The 24,914-nt window shown below is 40.1% G+C and overlaps 1 protein-coding gene and 1 long non-coding RNA gene across 2 annotated transcripts in view; both read right to left on the reverse strand.

Annotated features, from left to right (window-relative positions):
• LOC306979496 (uncharacterized protein) overlaps positions 1-24,914 on the reverse strand; it is a gene marked incomplete at both ends in the record, with an annotated part of 87,897 nt that overhangs the window by 11,631 nt on the left and 51,352 nt on the right. The window lies entirely within an intron of this gene.
• On the reverse strand, positions 5,881-8,487 carry LOC306979963. The gene is made up of 2 exons (XR_013793977.1): positions 8,416-8,487; positions 5,881-5,950 (listed from the first exon to the last, which is right to left on the reverse strand). It is a non-coding gene; the product is annotated as an uncharacterized lncRNA (long non-coding RNA).

Genomic DNA, 24,914 nt, shown 5'->3' on the forward strand with positions numbered 1-24,914 from the left:
TGTGGCGCGGATCGGCTCGCGCTTGGCGTGAACGCGAAGCAAAACAAAAGCACATGTTCACCCCCCACTCCCACACAACCACTCTCCTGGACGCGGAGTCGAGCTGGTTGGAGGAAAATGTGTGTGTCTCAACCCACTTAAATGCGCCAAGTCTGGAGTGGCAAGATCACAAAGTGCGCCCCGACTGAGCGCAAAATGTCACGCTATCGTCTCCGTTTTGATGCACAAGATCGGGCCCAAAGACAGATATTAATGAAATTTATAATGTACAAAACACTACAGACCCTAACTTTAAAAACAAAGTAGGTTTTCATCCAAAATACATAATTGTCTTGTCTTTTTTTGCTCTATTTTAGTCTGTGTTTGCTAGAAAACGATTAATCGATTACTGAAATAGTTGACAACTTTTTTAGTAATCGATTAGTTGTCGATTAATCGATTAGTTGCTTCAGCCCTATTTACAGGTATACAAACTTAAAAATAGAAGCTGATTGAGGAGCGGGTGAGAGCCGTCCCCATAGATTGTTGCACGGGGTGGGCGGAGCTCTGACAGGGCAACCAATCATTTTAGAGCAGACGTTGAAAGTGTTCATGACGATTACAGTCCTGGATGTTCAGGGAGAAGAACCAGCAAACAAAGAAGAAGGCTGTGATACAGTAAATGCTCAATGAAAGAGTGATATGTGGTCAGGATTTTAGAACAAACACTAAATTATTTCAGCTTTCTCGGAAGATAATGTCTATGAAGGCTCTTTTTGTGATAATATTGTTAATTTTCTCCAAAACTCTGCCCATTGCTTTACTTCTTTGTGCCCACATTGGCGTACAGGGCGTCCCCGGATGGCGCTGTGTGGACGGTGCAGGCGTCTTCTCTCATATTGAACAAAGTGTCGTATTCACAACGATCTGGCGTCTGTAATTCCTCATAGACGCGCTCCTCCTATTGACAAAACCGTCAGACTTTAACTGTTTGATTATTATTTGAACAAAACGAGCACAAACCTGTCCGTTGTTCTGTTGCGCAGCTTCACTTCTTCGTTTGCCTGAAGGAAATACACATCAAGAAAAGTGTTGTTACGGCACCAGGCCTCCAAGCTCCCGCCTTTTTTTTTACTAAAAATGCTCTTAAATGTCAGAACAATATACAAAAAAGAGCTTTTGTAAATATATACTTAAATATATCCTCACCAAATGTCAGAGTACTCACCCTTGATAATGAGGACGACCACCAGCACCAGCACAACCCCACAAACACTCAAGGCGATGATGACGAGGAGAGCGGGAGAAGGTTCTGCAGAAAGTCAGATCAGTTCATCCCAGTTCATTTTAGAGCTTAAGGGGTTCCCACATCTGTCAGGTCGTGATCCCCAAAATATTGACGTGAACAACTGGAGACTTGTGCAATAAAATGTAACTGATGCTTGCACTTGTTTCAAGATTCAACACATTCAAAACCTGTTATAATTTTATACCTCAGAGCCTCATGATGGCCCTGGAAGTCTCGACCTCCACTTGGGAACCCCTGGCCTATAAAGCTTTGTAATGTCAGATGTTACACAGGTTCTTACCTGGAAGGTCCAGCTCCGGATCGTGTTCACCTGCAGAGATGTGGGAGACACATTTAACATGATCAATACTGTACTGATCATGGTGTCAAATACTTCAGAACTTCTCAGTAGGGCTGGGACGATATATCGTTTTGCAATATCACCATACGCCTTTTGTATGTATCTTCAATACTTTTAAATGTGATCTTTCTTCAGGAATAGTTACTCAGCACTTCATGTTAAACCTACATTTCACAGTCACTTCAGAAAATGTCAAGTGACATTTAGTTTATCACTTTTGGACACCTCTTTTTTGTTGTTGTCAAACAATACCTACTGTATCGCGAGACGTATATCGTGTTGTCCTAAAGCAGATCGTCCAAGCCCTAATTATTAACCAATTATGATTCAACCTTTGGAGGGACTTTACAAAAAGTTATATATATATATATATATATATATATATATATACGTATAAGCGCTGAAAGCGCTGAAAGCTCCTTCAGCGCAGTTTGTTTGTGTAGTGTGAGCACAATCAAACCGTGCCCAGGTCCAGCTCGGTTCCGGACTTCGGACCACTTGGAGGAGATGGGCCACAGCTCGTGTATGTGCACACACGGACACACACACTGTCCTGTGAGCGGCTGCATTTGTCACGGTGAAACAGAGAGAGAACGGTGAAACAGAGAGAGAAGCCTGTATTTACAATATGTGTCGATGCCACTGTGCCTCGGGTCTGACTTTACGAGGAGCAGCCTGTGCTTCTTCCGCGCTGTGTCCAAGTCTAATTTCTCTGATACTGAACCCTGGTTTCGCCATAGGCTTTTATCTCAGACAGATAAAGGCTGCCTGTGCATTTAGATCGCTTGTGATTTTGGTGAGCGTTTGTATTCAGTGCTTTCTTACAAAGCTGTTGAACCAGTGGCCGAAGCAGCGATGAATGACATAAACCGAGCGTCAAATCTTCTGGTCTCGTAGCCTTTTTCAGGCCTATATGATCGGCCCTCTGCCACAGCTGAGTGGAGGAAAGGGTGACACGCACAGCTCTTTTTCTCTAAATGATTAGCTTTATTATTTTATTCATCATAGCCCGTTTTGTTTAAACTGCAGAACAATGCAAAGAAAAGTGGAGTAGCAGATTTGACAAGGGGCTCATATAGACTTGCATTATTTCACGCTGCTGTTTAATTTATTTTCTTCCCTTCCGCATAAACATGTTGCACTGCTGCTGCACATGGAAACAAACGACTCCTCGTGCTTCTCTAATCGGCCACGACTCGGTTCGTTTGTGAGCGCGGGCCGTTCGGGGCATCCAGACTTTTCCTCAAACGAGAGGCGTCTTCTTAACGTCTCTGCTGCTGTAAAACGCTCCACAGCGGCACTGACACATGTTATACAGCAGCTCATATAACAGCTCCCTATCCGTGTGCGCATGCATGACCAACCAGGCCGCACTCTGGCCCACCTCCTCCCAGCGCCACAATCCAGAACCGAGCTGGACCTGAGCACAGCTTGATTGTGCTCACAGACAAACAAACCGTGCTAAAAGGGCTTCCACGCTCTGGCACGGTTCGGATGGACAAGTGTGAGTGAACTCTTCAGAGATCAAGCGAAGGAAAAGCAGCTAGCGCTTGTTGAAGTCAGCGCTGCTCGTAGTACGCGCCTACGCCGGCCCACTTTTTCCCCCAAGCAACGCCCTCAGGTGACCGGCAAAAGCACTATCGCAAGATTGTGTTTGTGCTTGACTGTCCTTGTCTCATGTAAAATAAAAGAAATGGTTGGTTGTAGCATGGCTTCAAAAACCTTCAATATGTTGTTTTGACTGTAAGTAAAGTTTAGGCACACAGTATACTTGAATTCATCATAGTTAGCAGTACAATTCAGTCATGTGTGAATGGTGCAAAATACTTTTTTGGGACAAAAGTAAAAATTGAAATGGTGTTTTGCAGATGGAGGAAGGGTTGTCATTTCGGCGATAGATGAGACAGGACAGGATGTTAAAGAGATCGAGCCGCTGTGACTGAAGCTAAACTGTGAAAATGAAGTCATGCTCACCCACGGTCAGCTCCAGTTTGTGGAAGAAGACTTTTTCATTTCTAGTTCCAGTCCTTACAGTCCCAAACCAATAAGATCCACTGTCTTCAATGGTTACATGTCGAATAGTTAGGATGATCATCCAGTTTGTTCTTACATCTACAAGTGTAAACCTCCCCTTGGACTTGTGGGACGTGTTGACGAGCTCTTGACACTTTGTTGAAGACTCTCCTTTACAGACAAACTTCTTAATAGAAACATTGGCATAGTTGCATTGATGGGTCAAGTCCTGTCCAGAGTTGACACTTCTCTTCGTGACTTCCACAACTACAAGGACAAACATAAAGATTGAGATGAAAAGAGAAATTGACTGGATTGTTGTCTTGTAAGTTTGTTCTCTGTTTGATGGATTGTGAGTGACTGAAGAAGTTTGCAGCTCAAATGGTAACATACTTAATGTAATAAGTATTTATATATTGTAATATATATATATATATATATATATATATATATATATATATATGTGTCAATCTAATAAAAAATAACTTTGAATACATCTTTGGTATGTTAAATAAGTGTTATTTTTTTGTTTTCATTGAATCGACCCCTCTGGGTCTAAAGCAGTGATTCTCAACAGGTGGGTCGCGGAAACACTTTCAGTCGGTCGGAGTCTAATCCAGGGAACAGTTTTCCATATTTTCCATCTGAAACTTCATGGAAACACAACTGGAGTCTTCTTGACAAAGGCTTGTTTGGAGCCGATGCACGTGGAAGAAAACCAGCATTATGTTTCAGAGATTTTTCAGATTCATCAGCCCAGCACAATGAAGGCTTTTTAAATGTAAATAGAGAATTACAATGTGAGAGGAGTGCCTTGGTTTTTGTTTTTCTTTTGAGTCTTGGTTCCCCAAACACCGAAAAAGGGAACCTTCCCCCATAAACGAATGGAGTCTGTTCAAATTACAGTTACTGTGTAGTTTTGATCCTGATTTCAATCTTAAAGGCATATCCACAGCTCGTTCAATAAAAGATTGTGTGCAAAATATACAATATTTTATATGATATGTGAAAAATTACAATTTTATTTGGGTCATCCTTTAGGGTAATGTTGGGTCCTGAACCCAAACCACTGGAGAACCACTGGTCTAAAGTATATATACTGTAGATACTGAATAAACAGTAATACCATTACCTGCCATTAAAGGGATATTTCAGGATTTTTGACATAGGGCCTCATTTCCTAGTTATCCAGAGTGTTGTTGATTTCTGGAGATATTTTTTTCTTTTGTAGTTCATGCAGTTCTTATATTTTGAAGATATACATTTCTATGGTATCAGCTAGCCTGCATTAAAAACAGTCTGACCCGCTCCACAGAGCACCTGAGGCAAATCACTTATCACACCAGACTAACAATATAAATGTCTGTGTCGATAGAACAATTTTTGGAATATAACTGACCTGCATCACATGAATGATCACATTTTAAGGGACTATTTTCTCGCAGATCACTCCGCCACTGCGTAGCTTATACAACCACGAAGCTGATGCTGCTCAAATATAAGGTCTTTTAAATACAAAATGGTTAAACTTATTCTCTTATATAACGTTTTTCTTGTTGTGTGTGTCACTAATGAGTGCTCCATACCAGCCTAACTGCAGTGTTCATACAGAAATAATTCACATGACATACTGTCTATAAATGAACAGATGTGTTGAGTGCAGATCTTCTCTTACCGTGAAGTTCTATTTTTTCCTTTGACATCTTGTAATCTCGTGACTCGGATCCGCACCAGTAGATCCCCTGGTCCTGTCGACTCACATCACTGATGTGATGAACAGGGTTTCGACCTTGGGACAGTATGTCACAGGTCTCATTGTGGAGGCTTTGTTTGCAGATAAAGTTTACATGACGGCGAGTGCATCTGATGGTGGTATTTGCTCTAATGTAAACAATTTGTGAGTGTTGGGGACAGTCAGGGTTACCTAAAACAGAATCATTTACAATTCAGTTATTCCTGTCACACAATGAAAATATGCTAAAATGCCCAAAAGCTTTAACCATTGAGTGTAATTGTTTAAATGTGTTAAATCTCACCATCATCTATTCCTATTTTCTCTCCCTTGTTGCACTTGTATTCCCCAAAGTCCCACCTGGTAAGTTGTGTCACAAACACTCTCCAGTATTTCCCAGTTGTGTTGTGGTAGAAGAATCGTCGTGCGTCCACAGCCGTCCATTTATTGTCTTCAATATTTGGGTCCGTTATTGGTCTTCCATAGGGGTCAGTTACTTGGAGATAATTTTTATTATCTGAATTGCATGTGAATTCAAACCAGCCTCCAAGGCATCCATCCTCCAAATATCCACACACTGCAGAAGACAATGTCAAAGTGAGTCAGTCCGAAATCATGAGATAGAAATGTACAATAAAGCAACAAAACATACTGGAAAAATGTGAAAAAGGCGAGTTTCAGTTTGCTTTAGAACAGTGGTTCCCAATCTTAGATAAAGTAATTGCAAATTAGTAATTATGTCAAACAAATAACTGAATTTGGAAAGTTTAAAGCACCTGTAGACCTTCCTCAGTCATTTTTGATGATTTTGAACCATTTGCTCAAGTAACGTCTCCTTTAGATTCGTCCTCCATGATGGATATCGGCTACAATAGGTTTAGAAAGTGTTCAGGCAACATTTATTTTATAGCAGTCGGATGTTAAACTCATGTACATTTCGTAATGCAATTAAAAAATAACCATACAATTAAGGGTATGGGAACTCGCTTAGCAGGGGGGGCTTGGAATTATTTCAGAGTTTGTATTTCAACATTACTCCCTATTAAGGAAAGTCAATGATACGTGTGCTGCGCAGTAAAAAAAAAGAAAAAGTGGGCATATTTGTACTTGAGATTGATGAAAGACTCCAGGTGTACATAAAACAAAAGGAACCACAGCCCTAAAACAAAAATGTACATTCAAATAATTTGGAAAAATGACGGGAAATAAAAATAAAACATGTTTTCTTTCATTTCAGAGTCATTCTATTGTCCTGAAAATGCATAAAATCAGACTCAAACATGAGCGCATAGGAATGACTGAAAACTCACTGGGGAGTGAGTTGAAAATTAATGCATTAGAATTAGGGCCAGGACTTTTTTGTGACTAATTACGATTAATTAATTAATTACATAAGGTTTAGTGCGATTAAAAATATTAATCGAAATCAATCACACTTAACTTTCGACACTTCAGTTTCTTTTCCTGCTTAGGCACAAACAACACATAAAGCCAAAAACTATTTGACTGTGAAACTTGTTTATTCACACAGTTCAGCTCTGACATATATTTAAAAGATCATCCTCCAAAAAGTGTTTGAAATGTTCACACTGGCCTCAAATCTCCACTTCAGATGAGTTCAAATCCCGGAAAATACAAAGAAGCATCTAAAATATACCTCTAAAGCAGTGGTTCTCAACCTTTGGGAGCCGTGACCCCCATTATTACAGTTAAAGAGGTTTGTGAGCCCCCGCCCGGGTCACACTGTGAGAAATGGGAACATTACCCGACATAATTCTTAAAAAACAAAGGAAAAATCAAATTACCATAATGACACTCTGGTAAAATAGCACAGACCAGCGACAATAAAATTAGGGATGCACGATAATATCGGCCGCCGAAAATTATCGGCATTTATCGGCATTTTGGCGCCATCCCCGATAAAGCAGATTAAAAAAATGTGTCCGATAATTAGGCCCGATAATTATAAGCTCAAACTACATTGAATCTGCGGCTCCAGCTCGCTGCCTTTCTCTCGGCGGCGCCCGCAGGTCCTGCAGCCCGGAGCTGCTGCAGACTCAGGACAGCACGTTTACAGCAGCAGATATACGCTCTCCACGGCCGACTTCTGCACGGTTTTAGCTGATAAATATGACGAGTATTCCAGGGAAACAGCTGTGCAGGCGCTCTCCGTGAAGGAAGAGTTTTTCGACTTTTTACATCGAAGTCACTTCAACATTCAACATTCAAAATGAGAAAAAGACGAGGAAATGTGAACCGCGGACCCGCTCACGTAAGTTACTGGAACAGAGCGAGGCCTAAAAACCCATGTGTTATCTTAGTATTTCTGATCAAATAAACACGACAGCCCCGAGATTGAAGCGATATGAACGAGAGAAGTTTTACATTGATGAAATGAGCCACGACCACACGAGGCACAAATGCATAAATGAGCCCAGTGCAGGAGAGAGTCTTGTTTTTGTGCTGTAGTATCAGATTATTAGTCAGAATCTGTCACAGATTTGGCATCACTTCTCTCTCATGTCAGAGACGCCTCTAGACTCAGTGAAATACTATATACTGTCTATATTCTATATTCTAGTAGTAGTGGTAGTAATATTATTCTATTTTTTTTTTTTTTAATAAGATGTGGCACAGATGAGCAGAGTCAGACCTGCTCAGATGATGGAACTGTAAAAACCCAGAGCTTTAGAAAAAGGTGGAGACTCAAACCCAAAGTAAAACTCATTATTTGACTTATACTTATACACTTGTATATTGCTTGGTAGAGTTCATACATTTTTGGCAGAACTGTGAACTGTTACATTAAGTTCTTGTCACAAAATAAAGTGCAAATATATATACATAATTATCGGTGTCATTATCGGTTATCGGTATCGGGACATGCGGAATTATCGGATATCGGTTCAAATTGGCATTATCGTGCATCACTAAATAAAATATTATAGTGTACGCACAAAAAAGGTAACCCTAACCCAAATTACAAAGGCCATAATTAACCACTAATTAGAATCCATGCAAATAATAATAATGCATTTTTACCTGAGGTGAGTAGAAGGACAAAGAGCAGAACAACCCTCATGTTAGAAGTGCTGCTATTTCTTTCTCTCTGGTGATATTTCAGTTTGTCATTTGTTAAATATGTCACAAATGTCACTTCTTCCCCTTTGCATCACGTCTGCCTCTCATGCCCATAAAAGGTAGTAGTTTGTTTTGTCACCTTCCCAAAACCCTCAAAAATGTAAAATACTATCAAGAAACTAACAATATTACAATATTTATTTTAATCCAATGGAATGAGAATAGAGTAGAATTAGAGTATCGTTCAAAAGTTCATTTATTTCTGTAATTCAACTTAAAATGTGAAACTAATATATGATATAGACTCATCACATGCAAAGTGACAAATGTCAAGGCTTTGGTTTTTTATCATTTTGATGATTGTGACTCACAGTCCATTTTCAAAATAAACTTTATGAGATTTTTAATTTGGGGTTTTTCCAAACTGAGCCATAATAATCAAAATGATGACAAATAAAGGCCAAACATGTGTCAGCTTGCATGTAATGAGTCCATCAAAGATTAGTGTCACAGGTGAATGAGTGTGATGTCTCATTTGAAAGCTAAGAACCAGAAAAGTGATTGTTGTCTCATTTTTGATACGTTTTTTGTCTCTTTTTTGTCATGTTTTTTTGTCTTTTTCATTGCTTTTTTGTAGCTTTTTCGGGCTTTTTTTGTCAAGCTTTTGTTGCTTTTTTGTTGCCTTTTTATCCTCGTTTTTGTCGCTATTTTGATGCCTTTTTTAAGCTTTTAGATTTGGGTAAAGCGGAACTGGGGAAAACAAGCTTGGTTGAGCCGGGGCTATGAGGAAATGTTTTTCTAATTTTAGTCAGTTCTCAGATGTGTTTCTGCTCATGTCTATTTGGAGGACTAGTTTTTGAAAGTTGTACTTACTTCTGATAAGGATCTGTTGTAGATACAGCAATAGTGGTAGTTGTAGATACTACTGAAGGGGAACTATATGAGGGGTATATCTATATGGTAATGCTTTTCCTATTGACAATACTAATACTCGCGAATACAAGCGGAAATGAGTTTCCTCCGCAGGGTGGCTGGGCGCACCCTTCGAGATCGGGTGAGGAGCTCAGTTACGTGGCTACACTGTAATAAGTGTTTCCTTGAATAAAAGCAATACAATTGAGTTAATTGGTTCCATTTGCATTTTTGCTTTCACACAACTTATTTTTCAACCTCTTCAGGGTGCTAGTTTTGGTCCTGCCATTTGGTGATGATCATGTTGTGTCTTCGCCTCGTTCATGATAGAAATGTCTGTTTCTGTCACATTTCCTGTCTAGATCAAATCTTATCTTTTGCCTGTGGTTCAAATTCTGACGCACCTTCACTCTGCCTTATACAACTCAGTCTTATAATTGCACACTGTCTTTGTGTCCTTGGGCAAGACACTCCACCTGCCTTGTCTCCAGCGTCTGCGCACATTGGTGTGTGAATGAGAGTGTGAATGGGTGAGTCGTTCCTCACTGTCAAGCACTTTGGGCCTGATGAAGGTAGACAAGCGCTATAGATACAGACGGCATCTCTGGAATCGCCCATATATGGTCATTTTTTAAAACTGTTAAGGGAGAAAACAAGTTTAAAAAATGAAAATTTTCTCTAATTATTCAAAAACTACTGTAACAAACGTTGAATTATGAATATGGTTTCTACTAAATAAAGATACAAAGACATGGGGAGGAGCAAAGTGGTTCAACAGCCCATAAATACATGAATAACGGAGAATGCTAACTTGATGCTACATGTTAGCATCGGGCTAATGCTAACGTTTAGCTAGCGCTTGCTACAACTGCCGTTTTTTCACTTCTACTGAACAATCTGCTGTGAGAAAATATCCATATGGGCCTGATTTAGACTTGACTTTATGTACGTGTGATAAATAAGTTCATATTCCACCAGAAAATGGCTAAAAAGAGGGAAAATTGTGTTTCTCTAAAGATTAAGATTTTCCCTCTCGGCGAGGCCACGCCCCCTTCTATGATGAGATGCCGTCTGTATCTATATAAGTTGAGTTCATTTACCATTTATGAAAACATTAATTCAGCTTTAACATAACACAGTTTACTCTCAGTCTGTCTCAGTTCTAGAGTCTTTAAATATGGACTAGATCAGTGGTTCCCAACCTGAGGGCGCCTGGGTTTGCAAGGGGGAGCTTTGTTATTATTTGAGCAACATAAATGGTCTAACATGACTAAGGACCACAGGTTCATTAAACTCTCCAATTTCAGTTTAATCACAGGCTGCAAGATGTGATGAACCTGGGCTCCACTTTAGAGCAACAGAACCTGCACTTCTCCTCTCACTTCTTCAGGCCGGGAAACAAAGTCTTCGTCCGGACTGAAGCCACACAGACAAACTTTATTCATCCATGGGGGAAATTACATTTTCATAGAAGCTCAATAATAGAATCTTACAAACAATTAACAGTAGTACCACTAATAAAGAACAAAATGTACAAATAAATTCAGTTTGTACTAGGGCTGAAACAACTAATCGATTATTGAAATAGTTGTCAACTATTTTAGTAATCGATTAATCGTTTTCTAGTAAACACAGACTTAAAAAGAGCAAAAATGACATGAACATTTTTTATTTTTGATGGAAACCTACTTTGTTTTTCAAGTTCGGGTCTGTAGAGTTTTGTACATTGAAAATGTCATAGATATCTGTCTGTGTCTCATCCAATTAAAAAAGCAGAACTGACACTACAAAAACACTTTACAACACAGTTTAAGTTTACTCCATCAACGTGTCCTCAAGAGATGCCACTTTAGCTTTATGTGATTCAAAATAAATGAAAAAATACAATTTTCAGACAGCTTTCACAGCCAAGCGATTAATCGATTACCAAAATAATTGTTAGTTGCAGCCCTAGTTTGTACACATTTACAGGTAGGGCTGCAACTAACGATTATTTTGGTAATCGATTAATCTACCGATTATTTTTACGATTAATCGATTAATCACTTGGCTGTGAAAGGTGCATGGAAATTGTATTCATTTTTTTAGTAAACTAAAAGTAGACGTTTGTAGGAGGCTCTTTGTTCTAATTCTGCTTTCTGATTGGAAGAGACAAAGACAGATATTAATGAAATGTATAATGTACAAAACACTACAGACCCTAACTTTAAAAACAAAGTAGGTTTTCATCCAAAATACATAATTGTCATGTCTTTTTTTTGCTCTATTTTAGTCTGTGTTTGCTAGAAAACGATTAATCGATTACTGAAATAGTTGACAACTTTTTTAGTAATCGATTTGTTGTCGATTAATCGATTAGTTGCTTCAGCCCTATTTACAGGTATACAAACTTAAAAATAGAAGCTGATTGAGGAGCGGATGAGAGCCGTCCCCATAGATTGTTGCACAGGGTGGGCGGAGCTCTGACAGGGCAACCAATCCTTTTAGAGCAGACGTTGAAAGTGTTCATGACGATTACAGTCCTGGATGTTCAGGGAGAAGAACCAGCAAACAAAGAAGAAGGCTGTGATACAGTAAATGCTCAATGAAAGAGTAATATGTGGTCAGGATTTTAGAACAAACACTAAATTATTTCAGCTTTCTCGGAAGATAATGTCTATGAAGGCTCTTTTTGTGACAATATTGTTAATTTTCTCCAAAACTCTGCCCATTGCTTTACTTCTTTGTGCCCATATTGGCGTACAGGGCGTCCCCGGATGGCGCTGTGTGGACGGTGCAGGCGTCTTCTCTCATATTGAACAAAGTGTCGTATTCACAACGGTCTGCCATCTGTAATTCCTCATAGACGCGCTCCTCCTATTGACAAAACCGTCAGACTTTAACTGTTTGATTATTATTTGAACAAAACAAGCACAAACCTGTCCGTTGTTCTGTTGCGCAGCTTCACTTCTTCGTTTGCCTGAAGGAAATTCACATCAAGAAAAGTGTTGTTACGGCACCAGGCCTCCAAGCTCCCGCCTTTTTTTACTAAAAATGCTCTTAAATGTCAGAACAATATACAGAAAAGAGCTTTTGTAAATATATACTTAAATATATCCTCACCAAATGTCAGAGTACTCACCCTTGATAATGAGGACGACCACCAGCACCAGCACAACCCCACAAACACTCAAGGCGATGATGACGGGGAGAGAAGGTTCTGCAGAAAGTCAGATCAGTTCATCCCAGTTCATTTTAGAGCTTAAGGGGTTTCCACATCTGTCAGGTCGTGATCCCCAAAATATTGACGTGAACAACTGGAGACTTGTGCAATAAAATGTAACTGATGCTTGCACTTGTTTCAAGATTCAACACATTCAAAACCTGTTATAATTTTATAGCTCAGAGCCTCATGATGGCCCTGGAAGTCTCGACCTCCACTTGGGAACCCCTGGCCTATAAAGCTTTGTAATGTCAGATGTTACACAAGTTCTTACCTGGAAGGTCCAGCTCCGGATCGTGTTCACCTGCAGAGATGTGGGAGACAAGAGGTTCACATTTAACATGATCAATACTGTACTGATCATGGTGTCAAATACTTCCGTACTTCTCAGTAGGGCTGGGACGATATATCGTTTTGCAACATCACCATACGCCTTTGTCGCAAAACCAAGTATCTTCAATACTTTTAAATGTGATCTTTCTTCAGGAATAGTTACTCAGCACTTCATGTTAAACCTACATTTCACAGTCACTTCAGAAAATGTCAAGTGACATTTAGTTTATCACTTTTGGACACGTCTTTTTTGTTGTTGTCAAACAATACCTACTGTATCGCGAGACGTATATCGTGTTGTCCTAAAGCAGATCGTCCAAGCCCTAATTATTAACCAATTATGATTCAACCTTTGGAGGGACTTTACAAAAAGTTATATATATATATATATATATATATATATACGTATAAGCGCTGAAAGCTCCTTCAGCGCAGTTTGTTTGTGTAGTGTGAGCGCAATCAAACCGTGCCCAGGTCCAGCTCGGTTCCGGACTTCGGACCACTTGGAAGAGATGGGCCACAGCTCGTGTATGTGCACACACGGACACACACACTGTCCTGTGAGCGGCTGCATTTGTTACAGTAAAACAGAGAGAAAAGCCTGTGTTTACAATATGTGTCGATGCCACTGTGCTGCATTGCCGACTCGCCTCGCGCTCGCCTCGGGTCTGACTTTACGAGGAGCAGCCTGTGCTTCTTCCGCGCTGTGTCCAAGTCTAATTTCTCTGATACTGAACCCTGGTTTCGCCATAGGCTTTTATCTCAGACAGATAAAGGCTGCCTGTGCATTTAGATCGCTTGTGATTTTGGTGAGCGTTCGTATTCAGTGCTTTCTTGCAAAGCTGTTGAACCAGTGGCCGAAGCAGCGATGAATGACATAAACCGAGCGTCAAATCTTCTGTTCTCGTAGCCTTTTTCAGGCCTGTATTTTATACATTAATTAATGTAAAAAAGGCTCAGAGACAGGAGTCTGATCGGCCCTCTGCCACAGCTGAGTGGAGGAAAGGGTGACACGCACAGCTCTTTCTCTCTACATGATTAGCTTTATTATTTTATTCATCATAGCCCGTTTTGTTTAAACTGCAGAACAATGCAAAGAAAAGTGGAGTAGCAGATTTGACAAGGGGCTCATATAGACTTGCATTATTTCACGCTGCTGTTTAATTTATTTTCTTCCCTTCCGCATAAACATGTTGCACTGCTGCTGCACATGGAAACAAACGACTCCTCGTGCTTCTCTAATCGGCCACGACTCGGTTCGTTTGTGAGCGCGGGCCGTTCGGGGCATCCAGACCTTTCCTCAAACGAGAGGCGTCTTCTTGACGTCTCTGCTGCTGTAAAACGCTCCACAGCGGCACTGACACATGTCATACAGCAGCTCATATAACAGCTCCCTATCCGTGTGCGCATGCATGACCAACCAGGCCGCACTCTGGCCCACCTCCTCCCAGCGCCACAGTCCAGAACCGAGCTGGACCTGAGCACAGCTTGATTGTGCTCACAGACAAACAAACCGTGCTAAAAGGGCTTCCACGCTCTGGCACGGTTCGGATGGACAAGTGTGAGTGAACTCTTCAGAGATCAAGCGAAGGAAAAGCAGCTAGCGCTTGTTGAAGTCAGCGCTGCTCGTAGTACGCGCCTACGCCGGCCCACTTTTTTCCCCAAGCAACGCCCTCAGGTGACCGGCAAAAGCACTATCGCAAGATTGTGTTTGTGCTTGACTGTCCTTGTCTCATGTAAAATAAAAGAAATGGTTGGTTGTAGCATGGCTTCAAAAACCTTCAATATGTTATTTTGACTGTAAGTAAAGTTTAGGCACACAGTATACTTGAATTCATCATAGTTAGCAATACAATTCAGTCATGTGTGAATGGTGCAAAATACTTTTTTGGGACAAAAGTAAAAATTGAAATGGTGTTTTGCAGATGGAGGAAGGGTTGTCATTTCGGCGATAGATGAGACAGGACAGGATGTTAAAGAGATCGAGCCGCTGTGACTGAAGCTAAACTGTGAAAATGAAGTCATGCTCACCCACGGTCAGCTCCAGTTTGTGGAGGAAGACTTTTTCATTTATATTTCTAGTCCTTACAGTCCCAAACCAATAAGATCCACTGTCTTCAATGGTTACATGTCGAATAGTTAGGATGATCATCCAGTTTGTTCTTACATCTACAAGTGTAAACCTCCCCTTGGACCTTTGGGACGTGTTGACGAGCTCTTGACACTTTGTGGAAGACTCTCCTTTACAGAAAAACTTCTTAATAGAAGCATTGGTATAGTTGCATTGATGGGTCAAGTCCTGTCCAGAGTTGACACTTCTCTTCGTGACTTCCACAACTACAAGGACAAACATAAAGATTGAGATGAAAAGAGAAATTGACTGGATTGTTGTCTTGTAAGTTTGTTCTCTGTTTGATGGATTGTGAGTGACTGAAGAAGTTTGCAGCTCAAATGGTAACATACTTAATGTAATAAGTATTTATATATTGTAATATATATATATATATATATATATATATATATATATATATATATATATATACATATATATATATATATATATGTATGTGTCAATATAATAAAAAATAACTTTGAATACATCTTTGGTATGTTAAATAAGTATTATTTATTTGTTTTCATTGAATCGACCCCTCTGGGTCTAAAGCAGTGATTCTCAACAGGTGGGTCGCGGAAACACTTTCAGTCGGTCAGGAGTCTAATCCAGGGAACAGTTTTCCATATTTTCCATCTGAAACTTCATGGAAACACAACTGGAGTCTTCTTGACAAAGGCTTGTTTGGAGCCGAGACACGTGGAAGAAAACCAGCATTATGTTTTAGAGATTTTTCAGATTCATCAGCCCAGCACAATGAAGGCTTTTTAAATGTAAATAGAGAATTACGATGTGAGAGGAGTGCCTTGGTTTTTTTGTTTTTCTTTTGAGTCTTGGTTCCCCAAACACCGAAAAAGGGAACCTTCCCCCATAAACGAATGGAGTCTGTTCAAATTACAGTTACTGTGTAGTTTTGATCCTGATTTCAATCTTAAAGGCATATCCACCGCTCGTTCAATAAAAGATTGTGTGCAAAATATACAATATTTTATATGATATGTGAAAAATTACAATTTTATTTGGGTCATCCTTTAGGGTAATGTTGGGTCCTGAACCCAAACCACTGGAGAACCACTGGTCTAAAGTATATATACTGTAGATACTGAATAAACAGTACCTAATACCATTACCTGCGATTAAAGGGATATTTCAGGATTTTTGACATAAGGCCTCATTTCCTAGTTATCCAGAGTGTTGTTGATTTCTGGAGATATTTTTTTCTTTTGTAGTTCATGCAGTTCTTATATTTTGAAGATATACATTTCTATGGTATCAGCTAGCCTGCATTAAAAACAGTCTGACCCGCTCCACAGAGCACCTGAGGCAAATCACTTATAACACCAGACTAACCATATAAATGTCTGTGTCCATAGAAAAATTTTTGGAATATAACTGACCTGCATCACATGAATGATCACATTTTGAGGGACTATTTTCTAGCAGATCACTCCGCCACTGCGTAGCTTATACAACCACGAAGCTGATGCTGCTCAAATATAAGGTCTTTTAAATACAAAATGGTTAAAATTATTCTCTTATATAACGTTTTTCTTTTTGTGTGTGTCACTAATGAGTGCTCCATACCAGCCTAACTGCAGTGTTCATACAGAAATAATTCACATTACATACTGTCTATAAATGAACAGATGTGTTGAGTGCAGATCTTCTCTTACCGTGAAGTTCTATTTTTTCCTTTAACACCTTGTAATCTCGTGACTCGTACCCGCACCAGTAGACCCCCTGGTCCTGTCGACTCACATCACTGATGTGATAAACAGGGTTTGGGGCTCGGGACAGTATGTCACAGGTGTCTTTGTGGAGGCTTTGTTTGCAGATAAAGTTTACACCAGGGCGAGTGCATCTGATGGTGGTATTTGCTCCAATGTAAACAATTTGTGAGTGTTGGGGACAGACACGGTTATCTAAAACAGAATCATTTACAATTCAGTTATTCCTGTCACACAATGAAAATATGCTAAAATGCCCAAAAGTTTTAACCATTGAGTGTAATTGTTTAAATGTGTTAAATCTCACCATCATCTATTCCTATTTTCTCTCTCTTGTTGCACATGTATTCCCCAAAGTCCCACCTGGTAAGTTGTGTCACAAGCACTCTCCAGTATTTCCCAGTTGTGTTGTGGTACAAGAATCGTCGTGCGTCCACAGGCTTCCATTTATTGTCTTCAATATTTGGGATCGGTATTGGTCTTCCATAGGGGTCAGTTACTTGGAGATCATTTGTATTATCTGAATTGCATGTGAATTCAAACCAGCCTCCAAGGCATCCAACAACATCCGAATCCCCACATACTGCAGAAGACAATGTCAAAGTGAGTCAGTCCGAAATCATGAGATAGAAATGTACAATAATTGCGCAAGGGTTGCGCGATGGCTGGCGCTGCGTCTGCTGCGTCTGCTGCTCCTGTTTTTAAACGTTCTCGTTTGAAACCTGAGGTATACCAGACTGTGGATGGAAAAGTGGTCGTTGAGGATGAACTTTTGAATTTCCTTTCTGTAAAAATGAGGACAATGAGCCAGGATGAGCTTGTAATTCTGGCTACCAATGCGTTTGACTCTGAGTGGATTGAATCATCTAAGAAGGCCCTCTTTGAACTCTGCCCTACAACACAGAGGAATGTCTCACACAAAGGAGCACAGAAAGACGTAAACAACATAAAAAGTTGTCTAAAAGTGTTGAATGAGTGCGGTGAGAATGCCCCCAGATTTGTTTCTTATTATCTGGATGACTTGCCGCCTGTTACGTTCAATAGCTTGGATGTGTCTTGTCTACTAACAAGAATGGAGCAACTGAGCGCAGAAGTCGCCATAATGAAAGAAACAATGAAATTGCAGGCTGATGTTAGCAATGACCTACGTATGGTGACGGAGGGTATTCGTGACCGAGTGGGTGATTTGGAGCGTAGGCCTGCAACAGAAAGTTTGGATCGGGCTAAAGACGCTAACGCGGATGTAGCAGTGGCAGACGCGACGTCATTGTCCCATGTGAGAGCTCCGACGGATCTAAACGCGCATAGCCTGGATAATATGGATACTTCTGAAGTGCCAATCCTGAATGTTGCCACGAGTCAAGTGAAAACGACAGCGGAGTGGAGTCTACATGGGCCACAATCGCCGAAATGGAGTCAGGTGGTGAGAAAACCCCGACGCGCAACAGCAGAGGATACTACTGCTCGACCGCGCGCTGGTGCACCTGGACAAGTGAAAAGACCAAGGACCGCCAAGCCCATTGTTGGTACTGGGGCTGTGGGCAACATCAGAACGGTCAGGACCAAGCTGGTGAGTGTGTTTGCTTCCAGATTTTCTCCGGATTTGGATGAAACTACGCTAACTCTGTATCTAAAAGAAAAGCTTGGCCGTGACGTTACCTGTAATAAACTAGATGTTGTGCACAGCCGATTTAGCTCCTTCAAAGTCTGTGCTGAATGTAACGACGTGAGTGAGATGTATGACCCAGATCTTTGGCCTGAGGGTGCCCTTGTTCGGCGGTTTTACGAGCCCCGTCGTGCTGGGAACCCCAGGACCATGCCTGGCACAGGGGATGAGCGCGCGCGTAATGGCACCGCGGTGGTGGTAAACTAATTTGGAACTATGGATGTACGAGTCTTGTCCTATAACTGTCGTGGATTGCGGCTTGGGAACAGCGCTACGGATAAAGCTCGTCGTCTGATTGTTGACAATCTTTTAGTTAAGTGTGATATACTCTGTTTGCAGGAGACATTTTTAGCCCAGCAAGACTTGCAGAAGTTAAACTCTTTTAATGACAATTTTCATGGAGTCGGAGAATCCACTGCGGACTTTGACAGGGGTATTGTCAGGGGGAGAATTTCAGGAGGTGTGGCAATACTGTGGAGAAAAGCGCTTGACAAATGCATAAAAGTTGTCAGATTGGGTGCTGATTGGTGTATTGGAGTACAGTTCACCAGTGACAATAAGGACTTTTTAATTTTGAATGTATATACCCCATATGAATGTAGACAGAACGAGGATGAATACTTAAATAAGCTTGCCTTTTTAAATTCTTTTGTTGAAAGCTGTCTCTCATCAAGTATCTATGTTGTAGGAGACATGAATGCTGACATAAATGATATGAATTCTTCATTTGGAAAATATATGGTCCAGCTCTGCGAAGATCATAATTATATTTTGTCGAGCAAGCTGTTGTTGCCTAATGACAGTTATACCTATATCAGTGAGGCATGGCATACTACATCGTGGCTAGACCACTGTATTAGTACATCTGATGCACATGCCTGCATTGGGTCTATGGATATACTGTATGATATGGTTACAGGTGACCATATACCCCTGTCATTCTCAATTAAAGTTGACCAGTTGCCGGTGTTGTCTATAAGCAACAATACTACGTTCCAAGGAAAGCTGGACTGGTCTGCCCTCACTAAGGAAGACCGTATTTCCTATTTCATTCAAACTGATATACTATTGAGCAGAATTAATTTACCTTACGATGCAATCAGATGTACTGATCCAAACTGTGTTGACGTGAATCACAGGAGGGACACTTGTGCATTCTATAATGGAATAGTAAGTGCTCTTGTTGAAAGTGGTAAACCCTACTGTAAACGGATGAAAAACAATAATGTTAAACGGCCTGGGTGGAATAGGTACGTAGCTGGGTACCATGAACTGGCCCGTGAAGCTACAAGGGAGTGGGCACAGGCTGGAAAACCTCGACAAGGTCCTGTGTTTGAAAACAAAAAGTTCACTAATGCTAGATACAAGTACGCCATTAGGTTCATCACAAAGAATGAGCAAAGCATAAGATCAGATTCATTGGCTGGGAAGCTCTTGACAAACAATGGTATGGAGTTCTGGAAAGAAGTACGCTCCCTTAACTGCAACAAGACAACTTTGCCCTGTACTGTGGATGGCATTTCTGGTCCAGACAACATAGTAGAGCATTGGAAACAGCATTACGATGCTCTCTTCAACTGTATACACACTGAACAATTTAATGTAGAGGCTATCGATATGGTCGAATGTATGAGTGTCACGGCTCATGATGTGTATCAAGCCATAAAAAAGCTGACAGACAATAAAACCTGTGGTGCTGATGCTATTTTTGCTGAACATCTGAAAAATGCCAGCAATAGACTATCTCCCCTTCTGGCAATTTGCTTCACCAGCTGTATGACCCATGGGATTCTGCCTGATGCACTCCTCTCTATCACCCTGGTCCCAGTCATAAAGGACAAAGCGGGTAGAATGGGAAGCTCGGACAACTATAGGCCCATTGCCCTTGCCAGCATTGTATCAAAGGTCCTTGAGAAAGTACTGTTGTGTAGATTACAAGATGTGATATACTCTGCAGATAACCAATTTGGTTTCAAGGCAAAGCATGGCACAGACTTATGCATATTTGCTTTAAAGGAAATTATCAGAAAGTATAAGAGTAAAAACTCCTCTATGCTCATATGCTTCATTGATGCATCCAAGGCATTTGACCGTGTGAACCATGTAAAGTTATTTATCAAGCTGCGTCAGCGAGGAGTACCTAAGTATATATTGAGAATCTTAGCCTACTGGTACGCCCACCAGGTGATGCAGGTGAGATGGGGCAGTAGTGTGTCGGCTCCATTTGGTGTTACCAATGGAGTGAGACAAGGTGGAATCCTCTCTCCTGTACTGTTTAGTTTGTATATGGATGAATTGTCACAACTGTTAAATGTGTGCAGGACCGGCTGTATGATCGGGTCTACCCTTGTAAATCATCTCATGTACGCCGATGATGTTGTTGTTTTTAGTCCAAGCAGTGCTGGGATGCAGGAACTTTTAAACGTGTGTTCCAAATATGGTGTGGACTATGACATCAAATATAATGCAAACAAGAGTGTCATAATGATTTGCAGAACAAGAGACGATAAGGTTTTGAACTTTCCGTCATTTAATTTGTGCGGGAATAATCTGACCTTGTGCAGCAAATACAAATATTTGGGACATTTTATCTCTGATGATTTGGCAGACGATGATCACGTGCTCCGACAGTGCCGCATGATGTATGTGCAGGCTAATATTCTTGTGCGCAGGTTTGGTGCGTGTACAAATGTAGTGAAAAGGACACTGTTTAATGCCTATTGTACCCCACTTTATACAGCACACCTGTGGTCAAACTATAAACGTTCGAGCATACGGAAACTTAACGTGGCATATAACGACTGTCTAAGAATTTTGCTGAAAAGACCTCGATGGGAGAGTGCCAGCCACTTATTTGTTTCTGCTGGCATCCGAACTTTTCATGCTGTTTTGAGAAATTTAATGTACAGATTTATATGTCGGCTCAACAACTGTGCCAATATGATTATTATGAGCTTGACAAACATCAAAGTCAGTGCCACGCGCTACCAGTCTGAACTGTGGCAACATTGGTACAGTTGTCTGCTCTAAATGTTGTTGTGTGTTTGTTTTTTCGTTTTAACTGGACCTCGAGTCTGCAATAAAGGTTGATGAATAAAGCAACAAAAGATACTGGAAAAACGTGAAAAAGCAGAGTTTCAGTTTGCTTTAGAACAGTGGTCCCCAATCTTAGATAAAGTCATTGCAAATTAGTAATTATGTCAAACAAATAACTGAATTTGGAAAGTTTAAAGCACCTGTACACCTTCCTCAGTCATTTTTGATGATTTTGAACCGTTTGCTGAAATAACGTCTCCTTTAGATTCGTCCTCCATGATGCAACAATAGGTTTAGAAAGTGTTCAGGCAACATTTATTTTATAGCAGTCGGATGTTAAACTCATGTACATTTCGTAATGCAATAAAAACATAACCATACAATTAAGGGTATGGGAACTCGCTTAGCAGGGGGGGCTTGGAATTATTTCAGAATTTGTATTTCGACATTACTCCCTATTAAGGAAAGTTAATGATACGTGTGCTGTGCAGTAAAGAAAAAGAAAAAGTGGGCATATTTGTACTTGAGATTGATGAAAGACTCCAGGTGTACATAAAACAAAAGGAACCACAGCCCTAAAACAAAATGTACATTCAAATAATTTGGAAAAATGACGGGAAATAAAAATAAAACATGTTTTCTTTCATTTCAGAGTCATTCTATTGTCCTGAAAATGCATAAAATCAGACTCAAACATGAGCGCATAGGAATGACTGAAAACTCATTGGAGAGTGAGTTGAAAATGAATGCATTAGAATTAGGGCCAGGACTTTTTTGTGACTAATTACGATTAATTAATTAATTACATAAGGTTTAGTGCGATTAAAAATATTAATCGAAATCAATCACACTTAACTTTCGACACTTCAGTTTCTTTTCCTGCTTAGGCACAAACAACACATAAAGCCAAAAACTATTTGACTGTTAAACTTGTTTATTCACACAGTTCAGCTCCGACATATATTTAAAAGATCATTCTCCAAAAAGTGTTTGAAATGTTCACACTGGCCTCACATCTCCACTTCAGATGAGTTCAAATCCCGGAAAATACAAAGAAGCATCTAAAATATACCTCTAAAGTAGAGGTTCTCAACCTTTGGGAGCCGTGACCCCCATTATTACAGTTAAAGAGGTTCGTGACCCCCCGCCCGGGTCACACTGTGAGAAATGGGAACATTAGCCGACATAATTCTTAAAAAACAAAGGAAAAAACAAATGGCTAAAATAAAATTGATCAAATTACCATAATGACACTCTGGTAAAATAGCACAGACCAGCGACAATAAAATTAGGGATGCACGATAATATCGGCCGCCGATAATTATCGGCATTTATCGGCATTTTGGCGCCATCCCCGATAAAGCAGATTAAAAAAATGTGTCCGATAATTAGGCCCGATAATTATAAGCTCAAATTACATTGAATCTGCGGCTCCAGCTCGCTGCCTTTCTCTCTGCGGCGCCCGCAGGTCCTGCAGCCCGGAGCTGCTGCAGACTCAGGACAGCACGTTTACAGCAGCAGATATACGCTCTCCACGGCCGACTTCTGCACTGTTTTAGCTGATAAATACGACGAGTATTCCAGGGAAACAGCTGTGCAGGCGCTCTCCGTGAAGGAAGAGTTTTATGACTTTTTACATCGAAGTCACTTCAACATTCAACATTCAAAATGAGAAAAAGACGAGGAAATGTGAACCGCGGACCCGCTCACATAAGATACTGGAACAGAGCGAGGCCTAAAAACCCATGAGTTATCTTAGTATTTCTGATAAAATAAACACGACAGCCCCGAGATTGAAGCGTTATGAACGAGAGAAGTTTTACATTGATGAAATGAGCCACGACCACACGAGGCACAAATGCATAAATGAGCCCAATAAAGGAGAGAGTCTTGTTTTTGTGCTGTAGTATCGTATTATTAGTCAGAATCTGTCACAGATTTGGCATCACTTCTCTCTCATGTCAGAGACGCCTCTAGACTCAGTGAAATACTAGAACACTGTCTATATTCTATATTCTAGTAGTAGTGGTAGTAATATTATTCTTTTTTTTTTTGTTTAAATACGATGTGACACAGATGAACAGAGTCAGACCTGCTCAGATGATGGAACTGTAAAAAAACAGAGCTTTAGAAAAAGGTGGAGACTCAAACCCAAAGTAAAACTCATTATTTGATTTATATTTATACACTTGTATATTGCTTGGTAGAGTTCATACATTTTTGGCAGAACTGTGAACTGTTACATTTATTTTGTTCTTGTCACAAAATAAAGTGCAAATATATATACATAATTATCGGTGTCATTATCGGTTATCGGTATCGGGACATGCGGAATTATCGGATATCGGTTCAAATTGGCATTATCGTGCATCACTAAATAAAATATTATAGTGTACGCACAAAAAAGGTAACCCTAACCCAAATTACAAAGGCCATAATTAACCACTAATTAGAATCCATGCAAATAATAATAATGCATTTTTACCTGAGGTGAGTAGAAGGACAAAGAGCAGAACAACCCTCATGTTAGAAGTGCTGCTGTTTCTTTCTCTCTGGTGATATTTCAGTTTGTCATTTGTTAAATATGTCACAAATGTCACTTCTTCCCCTTTGCATCACGTCTGCCTCTCATGCCCATAAAAGGTTGTAGTTTGTATTGTCACCTTCCCAAAACCCTCAAAAATGTAAAATACTATCAAGAAACTAACAATATTACAATATTTATTTTAATCCAATGGAATGCACTGTGTAAGAATAGAGTAGAATTAGAATATCGTTCAAAAGTTCATTTATTTCTGTAATTCAACTTAAAATGTGAAACTAATATATGATATAGACTCATCACATGCAAAGTGACAAATGTCAAGGCTTTGTTTTTTTATCATTTTGATGATTGTGACTCACAGTCCATTTTCAAAATAAACTTTATGAGATTTTTAATTTGGGGTTTTTCCAAACTGAGCCATAATAATCAAAATGATGACAAATAAAGGCCACACATGTGTCACCTTGCTTGTAATGAGTCTATCAAAGATTAGTGTCACAGGTGAATGAGTGTGATGTCTCATTTGAAAGCTAAGAACCAGAAAAGTGATCGTTGTCTCATTTTTGATACGTTTTTGTCTCTTTTTTTGTCTTTTTTTTTTTGTCTTTTTCATTGCTTTTTTGTAGCTTTTTCGGGCTTTTTTTGTCAAGCTTTTGTTGCTTTTTTGTTGCCTTTTTATCCTCGTTTTTGTCGCTATTTTGATGCCTTTTTTAAGCTTTTAGATTTGGGTAAAGCGGAACTGGGGAAAATAAGCTTGGTTGAGCCGGGGCTATGAGGTAATGTTTTTCTAATTTTAGTCAGTTCTCAGATGTGTTTCTTGTGTCTATTTGGAGGACTAGTTTTTGAAAGTTGTACTTCTGAGGATCTGTTGTAGATACAGCAATAGTGCTAGTTGTAGATACTACTGAGGGGGAACTATATGAGGG

This window comes from Gobius niger (genome assembly GCF_951799975.1).
Source record: "Gobius niger genome assembly, chromosome: 20".
Classification (NCBI taxonomy): domain Eukaryota; kingdom Metazoa; phylum Chordata; class Actinopteri; order Gobiiformes; family Gobiidae; genus Gobius; species Gobius niger.